Source organism: Peromyscus maniculatus, chromosome 1, assembly GCF_049852395.1.
Source record: "Peromyscus maniculatus bairdii isolate BWxNUB_F1_BW_parent chromosome 1, HU_Pman_BW_mat_3.1, whole genome shotgun sequence".
Classification (NCBI taxonomy): Eukaryota; Metazoa; Chordata; class Mammalia; order Rodentia; family Cricetidae; genus Peromyscus; species Peromyscus maniculatus.
The window spans coordinates 987,594-1,003,185 of record NC_134852.1 but is presented as its reverse complement, the minus strand read 5'-3'; the positions used below and the strand labels follow the sequence as shown (position 1 = coordinate 1,003,185).

General features: G+C 37.5%; 2 pseudogenes; one reads left to right on the top strand and one right to left on the bottom strand.

Annotated features, from left to right (window-relative positions):
* LOC121826140 (vomeronasal type-2 receptor 116-like) overlaps positions 1–15,592 on the bottom strand; it is a 478,502-nt pseudogene that overhangs the window by 246,991 nt on the left and 215,919 nt on the right.
* LOC102909066 (vomeronasal type-2 receptor 116-like) overlaps positions 1–15,592 on the top strand; it is a 40,340-nt pseudogene that overhangs the window by 23,596 nt on the left and 1,152 nt on the right.

Here is a 15,592-nt window from a genome sequence, read left to right as displayed (position 1 = left end):
GTCAATTTTGAACAGCATACTGTTAGCAGTCAATGTGAGGGCACTTCTTGCCCAGTGGGTAAATTTTGCCACAGTGAAAGTTAACTCCATTTGCAGTTTCTTCAATGCCCATGTCTTCTCTGAAGTAGATTGGTGCTGCCAGGAGCTGACATGTCTCATAGTCATAAAAACAAAAAAAAATCTATGTTATTAAAACATTTTAAATGCCATATTCTGTAGATCTCTGAAGAGTTTGAAGATGACCTGTCAATCTGAAATATATCTCTGCTTAACCTTGAAAACATATCTAGTATGACTACAAGTTTGATTGGAATATCTAACTTCTAACTTTCATTTCTTTATATCCTAATAGTTGGTAATAATAATATTCAAGGATTAGCAGTTTCCATTACATTGTTAAATGAACAGTATAGGTACAACATCCTGAACAAGATTAGAAATATATATACAGCATTTTCTAACAATATTAATCTCAAATTTGTATCAATATACATAATTTGTATACAATGTACAAAAATCCAAGGCATTGTAAACTACTTAAAACTAGTTGTTGCTTTCAAAAAATTATTCAATAATCTAACTTTTCATCTATATCATATCTATATCCTCTCTTTTTTCTTTTCAGAGTAGATTCAATAATCCACATCTTATCCACAGCCTCTTTTTTTCAAACAAGAGCCTTAAATATAATTTCCTTTTGTTTAGACTCTTCCTGACCATTAACAATAACAACTTGTAACCAACCATCCTAAACAATGGCAATTATCCCACATCTGAAACCCACTGGAAGACCAAAAACCACCTACCCCTCCTCTTGGGAATGTGGGTATCATGTTCTTAAAATTGCTTCCTACTCTTAGTGGGAGAAGCCATCTTTAGGGGATCCTGAAAAGAAAAATTTTGGGTTAGTTGTCAAGTCCTGAGAGAGGTAGCTGTGCTTCATACAACAGGTGAAGACAGCTCTTATGTGCAGACACCCAAGATCCTAGGACGCTGCTGTCAGCCCAGCAGTGCCACCGTTCTGACTCCTCATGCTGACTCCTTGGTGGCTTCCTGGCCAGAGCAGTCAAAAAGCTGCCTGGGACCAGGAGGCTACTTTTGCAGCCTCTGCTGCTGCTGCTGCCTACCCTCAGCCCAGCTCCATTGTCATCTGCCAGCACCAGGGTCATGGGTCGCTTGGGCATGAAGCATAGCCACCTTGTTTCATGGCTCAAGAGGCACAGTAGGTGTGCAGGGGCAGGGGTGTCCTGATCTGCTCAGGGGCCAGATGTAGTTGGAAGTTTTCTGTGTCCCAGTTGGCTGGCATTTGGAACAAATCTCTCCAACTCATATCCTCCAAGTAATCACAGGCTTATACTAATTATAACCACTTGGCTACCAGCTTAGTCTTATTTCTGACTAGCTGTTACATGTAAATTAACCTATAATTCTTATTTATGTTTAACCACATAGATTGGTACATTTTCTCAGTTCTGCCTTGACATCTTGTTTCCTCTGTGTCTGGCTGGTGACTTCTGACTCTGCCCTTCCTCTTCACAGAATTCTTTAAGTCTTCTTGCCCTTCTCATACTTCCCGTCTGGCTACTATCCAATCAGAGCCTGGTAGGGGATGGTGGTAGTTCAGCCTGTCTGCAGGAGACCTGCCAACCGGTCTGAAACTGCGATTGCAATGGTGATGGTGTTGGAGACACAGGGTTGTGCCCCTGGGTCCAAAGCCTATAAGTTGGGGTGATGGCCTATGGAACAAAGACTTATCTCTTAGTCCAATTGGTGCTGGTGAACTCTGTCTTAGGGAGCTGCTGTAGTCTTAGAGGGTTTTGGGGGCTTGTTGGTTACAGTATCTGGTAGGGGATGGTGGTAGTCCAGCCTGTCTGCAAGAGAATTGTCTGTAGGCCTGAAACTGGGGCTGCAATGGGTGAAGTGTTATGCCCCTAGGCTCAAAGCCTACGGCCTTGGCTATGAGGACAAAGACTTACCTCTTAGTCTAATTGGTGCTGGCAGACAGTCTCAGGGCTACAAAGTATTCTTAAGGGCATGCCACAAGCTCAGTAGTAGATGGGGAAAAATAAAAGCTCAATGGTGTTTTTTGGAGGTTAATTTTTTTCAACCTTGAATGTCTTTTGTATGCATATTATAGTTTCTGACTTTTTTATACTTATTCAGCTTTACTAGACCTGGAGGTATTTTAGACATGCAAAGTAACACAGATTCATAGAGTTAAACAACTGCAATATAAACAAAAGTAAAATACCTTAAAATAATATTTTACAACATTTTCCCATTTTTCTCTAAATAAAAGGAAAGGTTTTAACTCTAACACAGTATAACTACATATAACAAAAAGTTATCAAGTAAGAATTACATTTACAATATTCAGTCCATTTACATTTAGCAAATTCAGAGAAAGTACCCCACCATCCATCCATCTTAGTGACTCCAAAGGTTTATACATAATCTACTTTCTATCATAACTAAGGAGAACTGCAACTATAACTATCTAGTCTTCAACTCCATCAAAGACCCCAGAAAGACATAATATTATTTAAGTAAACAAAAGTGCATTGCAAACAACTTCCAAAAACTCTAGACCTGATAGAGACATCTTACTGCCTGGACAGTTACCCAGAGTTCCGCTGCAACCTTGGGGGCATCCATCTTCAGCCTACAGGCCTAGAGTATCAGTTATACTTTTCAGTGAAGCAGGAAATTTGAAGGAATGAGTTCCTGACATTTTGTTTTTATGGTTTTCTGTGTACTAAAACATGTGTGTGCCTCTTCATCCCTAGGTGTTCTTTTTTTCTTTGGTGCTTATTCTTCTCTTTGTATGTTTTGTCTGATATTGGCTTATTTATTTTTATTTTAACTTATTATTATTTTTAGATGCCTGCTTGTTTTCTAATGAGAGAGAAAAGGGTGTGGATATTTGCAGGAAAGGATGTGGGGAGACCTGGGAGGAGTTATTGTTGGGGGACTGTAATTAGAATATACTGTATGAAAAAAATCTATTTTCAATACTAGAAAAAAAAACAATACTCCTAATTCTAGCAAATGCTGGGAAGATACTTAAACATGGATTTTTGGAAACAGAATATTTCAAACTGTAAAACCCATTGCACTAAACTTACACATATGTCACATGTTGTGTGGTATGAGTCTTCATTTAAACATTGTTCTACCTTCTTTGCAGGTTTAAGTTGAGGAACTACCAATGTATTTTGGCCATGATGTATGCCATTGAGGAGATCAACAGAAATTCCTATTTTTTACCAAACACATCCCTGGGATTCATTGTCCAGAATGTCCCTGAGGGTCAAAGATACGATACACTCTGGCCAATTTTATTGGTACATTTTCAGGCCCTGGCTATGCTATCACTAATTACAGATGTGCAAGAGAAGGCATGTCAGCTGCTGTACTTACAAGACCATCATGGGCAATATCAGAATACATAGGGACACTGCTGGATCTTTACAAATATCCACAGGTGAGAGAGGTGATGGGATAAGACATGATGTCAGCTCAACTAGGTGACATTTTATGTGGCTGTGAAGAAAAACAAGGAAACTTATATCACTCTGAATGGGTAGGGAAATGATGCCAATAGTTGGTGATGCATCTATATTTCTCTAGCTTCGAATGGAGGGAAGGGAAAGGGTGGAGTAGTGACAGCACACTACTGAACCTCTGAATATTTTCTGGACTTTTTGGAAAACACATAGGAAGGCAGTATTGACTTTCAATGCCGTATTGTCCTACAGGCTTCAAATCATTGCTGTAGAATGGAGTTGATTTTCATGACAATCTTCTTCTTTCTGATTGTTTCTCTCTGCAGCTTACTTTTGGGCCTTTTGAAACTACCCTCAGTGAACAAAGAAAGTTTTTTTCCCTGTACCAGGTGACCCCAAGGACACATCTCTGAAACTTGGAATTGTATCACCGATGCTTCATTTCCACTGGAATTGGGATGGGCTGTTCATCATAGATGATATCAAAGGTGCCCAGATTCTGTCAGATTTGAGAAGTGAGATGGAGAAAAATGGAGTCTGCATAGCATTTGTGGAAAATTATCCTAGCCATCAGGGGTTGTTTTATGACCATATCCTGAAAAAATCCGGTGCAGATCCTGGAATCATCAGTAAATGTGATTATTATTTATGGGGACACTGATTCCCTATTAAGCTTAATAGTAAATATTAAGCAGAAATTACTTACATGGAAAGTTTGGGTCCTGAACTCACACTGGGATCATACTAAATTTGATAACTATTTACTGTTAGATTCATTGAATGGGGCCCTTATTTTTTCACACCATAAGGAGGAGATCATTAATTTTACAGATTTTATTCAGACAGCCAATCCTTACAAATACCCACAAGACACTTATCTTCATGTATTGTGGCACTCATTCTTCAATTGCTCATTTTTGAGGAAAGATTATAAAATTGTGGATAACTGTCTTCCTAATGCCTCCTTGGGATTCTTGCCAGGGAATATATTTGACATGACCATGAGTGAGGAGAGTTACAATGTGTACAATGCAGTGTATGCTGTTGCCCACAGTCTACATGAAATGATGTTCAATCAAGTACAATTTCAATCTCATGGAAAAGAAAAAGAGATGGAATTCTTCCCCTGGCAGGTAATGGTACTGTTGTATATTATAACATCGGCAACACCACACACTAACAGTTATACATGTAATCAAACTAGACAATATGTATTTTAGATGATTTTGTGAAAAGTCTACAAGAGAGACTGTTCAATGAAGAGACTGTTTTAAGTCCTTATGTAGTTGTATTGCAAAGGGTCATACAATATTTCCAAGGTAAAATTTTCAACATAAAAAGTCCATTTATCCCAGAGATTTCACACAACAGAAAAGTCAGAGACAGAGATGGTCTCAATGGATGGGAAAACTTCTTAAATGATTATGTTATGTTAATTATCACTCATAAAGTAATTCATTTTACATAGTGAAACTCTAAATATTTTCAAAACTTAGTTGGGTATGACTGTATTTTCAACAAAGGGGAAACTTTTCTCTATGCACACTCTGAGTGCTTGGTTCTAAGTTTTCTAATGGAACTGATTTGAATGTTTTAGAAGCATAATGATCCTTCTATTACCATAGGATATCATTTGTGAATATGATAAGATAAAAAGGTCAATTTTGAATCTACTTTTAAAATGGAACTATTTGTTTTAAATAAGTAATGAATTATTTGTTTGAATCTGTCAAATGTTAATGGACTAGACATTGTTAATGTAACTTTTGACTGTATATATTGTATATACTAATTACATAGTTTTTCTTGTATTAGTTACAAGCTTTTTTAAATTTTAGACAAAAAAAGGGGAAATGTGTTGGTATTGTGTTCCCCAAAATATTGTGTACCCTAATAAACTTATCTGGGGTCAGAGACAGAACATCCACTAGATACAAAGGCTAGAAAATTGTGGCACTCACATCTTTAATCCTAGCATTCCAGAGGCAGAAATACCTCTGGATCTCTATTAGTTCAAGGCCACATTGAAAACAGCTAGGAATGTGACACATGCCTTTAATCCCAGAAAGTGAGCCTTTAATCCTAGGGAGTGATGGTAGAAAGGAAAGATACAGAAGGCATGAAGACCAGAAACTAGAAGCATTTGGCCAGTTAAGCTTTTAGTTTTTGGAGCAGTAGTTTAGCTGAGATTCATTCTGGATAAGGGCTCAGAGGCATCCAGTCTGAGGAAACAAGATCAGCTGAGAAGATGACCAGGTGAGGTTAGCAGTGGCTTGTTCTGTCTCTCTGATCTTCCTGCATTCACCCCAATACCTGGCTTCATGTTTGTTTTTATTAATAAAGACTCTTTAAAATTCATGTTAGACATTTGTTTGATGTGATTGGTACCTATATTAAAGGTGATTTTCATAATAGGGATTAAAATCAATAAAAGATGTTTCCTGATTCTGCCTCTGTTGTACTTCTCTGGAGATTATGTAAGATAACAGCATGCATCTCTTTTAGCTTCACCCTTTCCTAAGGAAAACAAAATTCATCAGTCATGCTGGAGATCATGTGGTTTTGGGTCAGAAAAGGCAATCATATGTAGAATGTGATATTCTCAATTTTTGGAATTTCCCAAAAAGGTTTTGGGATAAAAGCAAAAGTAGGAAAATTTTCTTCAAATGCTCCAGAGGGCCAGAAATTGTCCTGTCTTATCACATGATACAGTGGGCCACAGGATTCACAGAGGTGGGTTTCATCCTCCTTCTGTATTTTGACCTGAATGTAAATTTCAAAAACTATATTTCTGTGTGTCATGATACTTCACTGCTCACACAAAGCCCATTTATAGACACATAATAGCCACCAATAAAAAGAATTGTCTTCATACCTAATTTTGGTGGATGAACTATTTATTTTCCAATCTGCTTATTTATTTAATGACATAAACATAGTATCTGTTTTATGATTATTTCTATCTTTGTCATGAGTCACTTGACATATTTATTTTGATCCCATCTTGAAAGGTTTCAGTCAGTGATCAGTTGGTCTTTTGCTTTTTGATGCCTGTCAATTAGAAGAACATGAGTAAAATGTGTAGATGTATTAGTTGTTGATTTGGCTGTTGCAAAAAAAAAACCTACCTAATTAAAAATATAGGATCATTTTTCTTGGCTCACAGTTTGATGGTATATTCAATCACTTCAGGAAGCCATGTTTTTAGCGGGGTAGAAGTAGCTATTCACATTGCATCAACAGACAGGATGCAGAGATAACTGAAGGCTACTCTTATTCTCCTTTCCTCCTTTTCATTCATTCTGGGACTATGGCCAATAACTTGGGGCTACCTATTTTAGAGAGGATTTTCAACCACAAGCAACATAATCTAGAAAACCTTTTGCAATAATCCTCATTTATTGGTTTCCATAGTGGTTCTAAGACCTATAAAGTTGACAAGATGAACCATTACTATGGAAGAAAAATGTATATGACTTTGTATCCAGGAGTCAAGAGACAGTAGATTTTTGGTTCTCACCAAGACATGCTACCAACGACCTAAATTTTTACCTCTACACATTTTGTCTTATTATCTTTCAACAAATTTCCAGCAAAGTTGTGTTATCAAGGTCAATTGCTGACCACATGCACCTTTGAATGACTCATTCTACTAGTAGAAACAATTCAACTATCTGCATTCAGAGACAATAAAAACAAATTAACAATTTTATATTTGAAAACACTCTACCTATTACACATTTCATAAAAACCTGAATATTTGCTACCACTTATTTTATTATTCTCAGATTCCTCAGTCTGTATGCAGTGAAGGCTGTGATCCTGGATTCAGAAAAACTCACCAGGATGGGAGAGCTGCTTGTTGCTTTGAGTGTACCTCTTGCCCAGAGAATGAAATTTCCAATGAGACAGGTAAATACTAATCATGCAGAAAACATTCACAGCTGTCCACATCTGCAATATATAAACAAATGGAAAACATCTGTAAGTGAACTGTAATCAATTCACTTCAGTAAGGCAATCCTCTTTCTTCCAGCTCTTAGTAAACCATGGGTTATAGTTGATTTTTCCAACTGAAATAACACACCCTTGACATTGAAATTTATACTGTTTTGTGTTCTTGAATCATTGTGGACATGACTGCCTACAAAAACTACTCTTCCAGCACCACAGTATTATGCTTCATTTCACCATACAGCTTGTCTTGGTATCTTTTCTATTGATATGAAAAGGTACCATGGCCAAGCAACTTATAAAAGAAGGACTTTTATTTTCAGATAGTTACAGTTCATGAAGGAAGAACATAACCATATTTGGACATATGAATGAAAAGCTCACCATAGACTCATATATTTGAATACTTAGTCTGCAAATGAAGGACGATTTGATAAGGATTAGGAGGTATGGCCTTGTTGAAAGAGATCTGTCACTGAGGTTGACTTGGCAGTTTCAAAAGACCACTTCATTGCCAGTTAACAATATCTACTTATCTATCTATCTATCTATCTATCTATCTATCTATCTATCTATCTATCTATCTATCTTTCATCTATCTATTTATGTATATCTGCATAATTGACTGAACTGACAGTGTGACAACAAGAACAGTGGAGAACCCATACACTGGTCCACAAGGAAAAGGCAGTAAAGACACACTGTGAATGGCATGATTCTTAAATTACTCCCCCAGCAACATGTCTCTTCTACCAGGGGAAACCTCCTAATCCTTCCCAAATAGTTCCAGCAACTGGGAAGAAGGCATGGCAATTTATGATATATGAGAGGCATTCTTGTTAAAATCACCACATTTTACTACCAACACCTGTGTTCTCATGAGCATATAATTTAAAAAATACATTTAATCAAAGTTCCAAAGTCCCCATAGTCATTCAATACTATTTAAAATATTGCCTTACTGAAACTCAAGACATTGTCTTAATTGTTATTCCCAGCAAAATCAAAAAAAAAAAATTACATACTTCTTCCAAAGCACAGAATAAATATTAGGATTACTAAATTGAGAAATAAAGGCATAATGATGACATAATGGACAAAAGCAAGACCAAAATGAAACAGGGAATAATTCTAGGCCTGTAGGTCCATGTTGTTGTGAAAGGCCTGGATGACCTTTCCATTCCAGCTTCACTGCTTTCAGCATATTCCTCTATTGTAGGCTGGTTCCACTCTCTATCTAAACTTCTTCTTGGTAGATATTTCCTGGTGCTGACATATCTGAAACTTGGATTCTCCAAAGTAAACCAATCTTAACTTTCACAGCTTCAAACAATGGACCTTCATGCACTGTATATGTGTCGACTCTTCAGCCACATGTCTGGCCTAAGCAGCCTTTAAATATTGAGGAAGATTCTGTAACCCCCTTATTTCATGTATCTATCATGATTCTACAGCTGCTACCTTATAGACAACACTGTCAGTTTCACCTCTTTCTGTGGGATGAGATCTCACATTTTTGAGTACTGTTTGAAGCAGGTTTCCTTTCTTCTTGCTTTTTTTAGGAGAAGAAAATTCCTCAGTCTTTTCTTCTCACCATTTGGAAGTTTAGCTAGGTGGCATCTTGCCCTAAACATACTCCTCCTTTCATTAGTGCATGGATCAGGCCTCTCCTTAATCCTTTATCTTTCAGCACAAACCTCAGCACCAGTATTGCATTGCTTGGTGCTCTTTTTCCTTTTCTAACCACACATTCTGGCTTTTATTGTTCATGTGTTTGTTTGTGGTTTTTTTTTGCCCCACTTAATGGTTTTTCATTGTACACCTGCATAAGCCTGATCACTAACCACCGCATGAGAACATCAACTCTATGTTGTTTTGAAATTCCCTCCATCAATTAAATGATCCCACTATTTTTTTAATTTAGTCCCAGTCATATTTTTAGGATAAGGTCACAGAAATGCTCTCAAACCCAGTTGCAAATGTTGTTCCTCTCTGAAATCTTTTGACCTGGGCTTCCATATTCTGAATTGTCCTATGTACTGCTGTCTTCCAAGCCCCTACAAGGATGGCTTATTAAGGTCTACTTACAGTGTTCAACTGATTTTCTATTCCAAAGTCCCCAATTCTTCCACATTTGTCCAAATAAACAACATGGTCAGATAATCATGACCATAGACCACTCCCTGCTACCAACTTTGATATCAGTGTATTGTCTATTTTTGTGACAAGAAACAATGACCAATAGAACTTACAAAATGAAGCATGGAACTTGGAGCTTTTGGTTTCAGAGAGTTCAAGCCTGTGGTGGGAGAGCAGAGTTATGCCAGTCAGAAAAGATGAGAAAGCACATCTTCCTTCACAATCACAAGGCACATATATTGAGGTTGACAAGATGGAGCACCTCATCATTACCTTGAATGTGTATGTCTTATACACAAATGTTGAAAATTCAATAGCTACTCACTCAAATACTGTAGGGTAATCTGAATCTATTCCATAAAGGAATATGTTTAGTACTGTATGAAGTAATTTGTATAGCTTGCATATTAGATAACTTTCTTTAAAAAGAGATGGAGTTCTGCATATGAAGCTTTTATTATTACCTAGGACATTAAGAGCAAAATAAATACTCCAAGTACAGAAGAGAAGGAGTAACAATGGAGGAGAGAAACATGAAAGTACAGTGTAAAATTATAACTTCAGAAGCTAATGATGTGGGCTTGAGAGATGGCTCCAAAGTTCAGTGCACTGGCTGCTCTTCCGGGGATCCAAGTTCAGGTTCCAGGACACACATGGTGGATCACAGTCTCTGTAACTCCAGTAATGCCCTATACTGGTCGCTTCAGGGCCAGGATGTTCATGGTTTCTAGACCTATAGAAAACACACACACATGAATTAAAAATAGATTTATTTATTTTCAAATGAATGAAATGAGCATAGGTATTTAAGCTGAAGAAATGGAAGAAAAACAAATATATTGACAAAGAGATTTAATGCTACTAAAAATTGAATTAATTCTTTAATTCATTAACAATATCAACAAAAGTAAAAATAACCTCTACACAACAGGACTGAGGCACATAAGAACCTACATGCACTGTGGTAGCATGCACAGGGCCTGCCCAGGCTAAATCCAGATGTGATCAAAGCATGCAGATAAAGACATGGACATGAACTGCCACTCCTTACCAAGACCATTTCTGCAATTGATCAATTAATGCCCACTTATAAAGGAATACTAAACTTTCCCAATGAAGTATCACTGGTTATAGTAATAACCCTTAAGTATAGGACTGTTGCCCAGGGGTAGATGGCCAACACAAAATGATCTCAGATGTATCTTTGTCTCATTTGCTTTCTTTAGCCTCAGTTTTGTTTCTATTGGACTTTTCCTTTATAGTTTATTTTGCTTCCTGTTTTATAGTTTGAGTGTGTGTGCGTGTGTGTGTGTGTGTGTGTGTGTGTGTGTGTGTGTGAGAGAGAGAGAGAGAGAGAGAGGAAAAGACAGAGAAAGAGACACACAGAGAGAGATCTTAATTGTTTGGCTTGTTTTTTTGGAGTTTTGTTTCCATTTTAAAGAGGAAGAAACTGTGGAGTTGTGTGTTCATGGAGATCAGGAGGATCTGGGAGAAATAGAGGAGGAGAAAATCAAGATCAAAATGTATTATATAGGGAGTATGAATGGAATGTGATGGTATAAAGACAGTTAAATATATATTGAAAACAAAAAGGTATATAGAAATATTTAATGAAAATATGAGAGAAAAATCCATAGCATGCATGATAATCTAAAAAAAAATGATAAGATGTCAGGAACAAAGTGTTCAAATATTTTTCCACACATACTTTAGAATGTATGAGCAATTCTTATTTATTTATTTATTTATTTATTTATTTATTTATTTATTTCATAATAGTGTTGTGCAAAATTATGAAAATAATGTCACTAGTGAAGTGTTTCAAGGCTCTAATAATTTAAAAATACTAACTCACTCAGGATGCTTCAAAGAATGAGAAAAGAGAGAACACCATGGTATTTTATTTGTACCAAAATGTGATTTTATTTGTATGTTAATAAATAAAGTTGCCTGGGGGTCAGAGCTAATAGCAAGTCATAGCAGAAGTCTGGCAGTAGTAGCACACACCTTACACCTTAATCCTGACATGACAGGCAGATCTCTGTGTGTTGAAGGATACCACCAGCATGAAGACACATGGCTTTAATCTCAATACCAACCATAGAAGACCTGGAGGTCTGTATAGATGGGCAGTGATGATGAGGTCATGTGGTTGGGTTTACAACCAATGAGAAGACAGAATAGAAAGTCAATACAAAAGACAAACACAGAAAGTAGGTCTATTGCGGAGGGAAGGACAGGAGCAGCAGGTGAAGGGTAAGGTTTTTAGCCATTATTTATTACTCAGACCTCTTGAGCTTTCATCTCTGCATTGGCTCTGTGTTTCTTATTTAACAAGATGGTTACATCTACACTTTAGGAATGTAAGTATATTTGGGAAGCATATAAAAGAATACCATTGTAAGATAAGGATGTCAAAGTACATTCTTTCTATTACACTGAATTCCCATGTCCTCTTAAGAATGGAGATGTATTGATGAAGAGGCAATGTCAGAGCCAAATTAGGTTCATTCAATGTATTTCAGCGCTCTAATGACTTATAAAACAGATACCACAGTGTCACTAAGGTGAGGATACCTTATGAGTAACAACAGAGAAAGCACTGGGGATGTTTAATTTCTGTCAGCATGAAGCAGAAGGCAAATGGAGTTTTATCCTTCTGTGTTTGTATCTGAAACAAAGCAAGATGGTTCAGATAACATTTCAATGTTCTGGAGCAGGGAACTGACTTAGAATAAAAGGGCAAACCTGAGTATTTACTCATAATTACCTGCATTTCTGCCAGATATGGACCAGTGTGTGATGTGTCCAGAAACTCACTATACAAATACAAAGAAGAGCTACTGCCTACAGAAAAGGGGGACATTTCTGGCCTATCATGACCCCTTGGAGAAGACACTCACCTTCATGTCCTTGGGCTTCTCCTCACTCACAGTTGTTGTTCTTGGGGTGTTTCTGAAGCACAGAGACACTCCCATTGGCAAGGCCAATAACCAGGATCTCAGTTATTTCCTGCTCATCACTCTGACCCTCTGTTTTCTCTGTCCCTTGCTTTACATTGGCCATCCTAGCAGAGTCACCTGTATCCTGCAGCAGAACACATTTGGACTTCTGTTCACTGTGGCTCTTTCCACTGTGCTGGCCAAAACTCTCACTGTACTTATAGTCTTCAAGATCACTGCTCCAGGGAGAATGAGGAGGTGGCTGCTGATAGCAAGAGCCCCCAGTTTCATCATTCCCATCTGCACCCTGCTGCAAGTTGTTCTCTCTGGAATCTGGCTGGCAACCTCTCCTCCATTTATTGACAAAGATGTCCTTTCAGAACATGGACACATCATCATCATTTGCAACAAAGGCTCAGCTATTGCCTTCTACTGTATCCTGGGATACCTGGGAACACTGGCTCTACGGAGTTGCTTCATGGCTTTTTTTGTACATGAATCTGCCTGAAACATTCAATGAAGCCAAGTTCCTGGCTTTCAGCATGCTTGTGTTCTGTAGTGTCTGGGTCAGCTTCCTCCCTGTCTACCATAGCACCAAGGGAAAAGTCATGGTGGCTATGGAAGTCCTCTCTATCTTGGCTTCTAATGCATCACTTTTAGGCATCATCTTTGCCCCCAAGTACTACATCATACTGTTAAGGCCAGAAAGGAATTCACTTCATCACATTAGGGAGAAAACACATGCTAGGAGGAAATACCTTAAAAATTAGCTTCTATGTTTCTTAAAGAGCTTTGAAGCATGATTGTTCTTCACTGTCTGAACACTCACATATAAAGCTATAATTTGGCATTTGATCCCATAGGCTGTTTTTTTTAGGTTATCATATTAGGCTACATTAATTCTGTATTCATCTTTTTGTCACATTGAAATAAAGCTTCATGTTGAGTCTTCCTCTTGCATTCACAATTTCTTTTGTGTTTTCATTTTGTTTGCTGATAAAATCTAAACTTGTGAAGTCTTCCACTTGGATCATTCACATATTTTATTAATTTGACAACAGAATTCCAGAAATTATTTACTCTATCAACTGTGGGTAATCACAAATATATTCAAGTCATGTATGTAAATATTCTTCAACATTTTGTATTTGACATTCAACACAGTAAATTTGTGTCAATATAATATTTTGTTTCTGAAGCCCTTAAGACACTTCACCAATTTATCATGCTTTCTTATGGTATATGATTATATCCCAAATAAATCCAAATTCTTTACAAGCTATGTAACCTTTCTTGATTATACTATACCAGATTACTACATACTATGTTAGGACCTCGTTTTATAATCCAACTACAAACATCAACCAGAACAGCGAATTTGCAGTCAATACATGGAGGCACTCTTTGAATTATGGTGATGTATATAAAATATGCAGCAATAACTACTCCCTCTTTGTTTTCATTTCTTGTTTTGACTCTAAATATTTAAGCAGCTTTTATCTCCTTACTTCTCCACAGATCATCACCTTTTATTAAATTGGTGCATATTCCCTCAACTCACACCACGGACTTGGAAAGGCTTTCAATCCAGAAGGGCATTATCAGCCACAAAAGTGGAGGCTTCTCTGTACCTAGGACTTCAGATGAAATCAGCATAAGATCCTGTGCCCCAGTGCCTGCCTGTGTATTGTGTGCATGTAAACCAGGGTGTTCACATCATGTCTGAGAAAGTCAGATCAGTCAGGAAGATGAGTTCAAGAAGTTTAAATTAGAAGCCATAAAAGCAAGGAATAGCTCATATAGGGTCCCCATAAGTGTGTGTTATTATTGCCTTACCTGTCTCTAAAGGCTCAGGACTCTTCTCATGATGCACTCCCATCATGCATAGGGAATCTGACTTTTTATCTTCAAATCTCACCTACCTGGTCCCTTCAAACTGTAGCTTATAGATGTTCTAAAATGTCTGCGTGAGGGTCATGGCCTCTAGTTAAGCTTTCTTCTCATAGAAGTTGCCACACATATGAACCCAGACAGTGAGGACTCTGCAGAAAGTCTAGTCTGTCTGGTTAGCAGATGTTCTGAACTCCAGATCTTCCACTTAGAAGGTGCAACTCATCAGAGCAGTCACATCTGCTATAGAAGGATCATGGCCCTGGGGAAGGTGAGTAGGTTGGTATCAATACATAGAACTTTATATTCACCCACCTAAGACCCCCTCAATTTGGATATATGGAGAATTGAAAATGTTCTCACCGCTCACCAGATTGAAGTGATCCAGATAGGATTCAGATGTGTTCCAATGCCCCTTTCAAAATGCCACATCATTACCCTCTACCTTCCTAGTCTCTATGTGTACTCCTGGATAAACACACTTGTAAACATTCACAGCCTGGACCTACAAATGAGAGAACACAAGACACTTGTTTTTCTGTTTCTAGTTTAATTTATTCAGTACAATATTTTCCAAATCCATCCATTTTCCTGTAGACATCAAAAATTCATTTTTCTTTATAATTAAATGACTTTCCACTGTGCATATGTGGCATGTTTTCATTGTCCATTCTCATGCTGATGAAGATCTAGGCTGATTTTAATTCCTAGCTTTTAGGAATAGAGAAGAATGATATGGATGTGAAAGTCTCTCTATGGAATTATACAGAGTCCATGAGGTACATGTGAAGGTGTCATTTAACTCAATTATGTGGAAGTTTTATCTTTATCTTTTGGACCAACTCCACACTGAGTCCCACTGCTGTTAGCACTCACACCAATGGTGAATAAATTTTCCCTTCCCCCTCACTCTTAATATCCTTTGTTGTCATTGTTTCCTCATGGATAGACACTCAGACAGGAGTGAGATGGAGTTCCATAGATTTATTTTTCATTTGTTTGGTGTGTAAGAGTTCTGCACTGACCTTCACCTTGATATCCTCCCTATGCTAATTCTCTGTCAGGTTCCACCCTCCTAAATGCTTAAGGGAAGTTCCTTGTCTGTATATCCTGCATAATGGGTGTTAACAGCTTAGATGCAAGATTGTAAAACATTGGTAG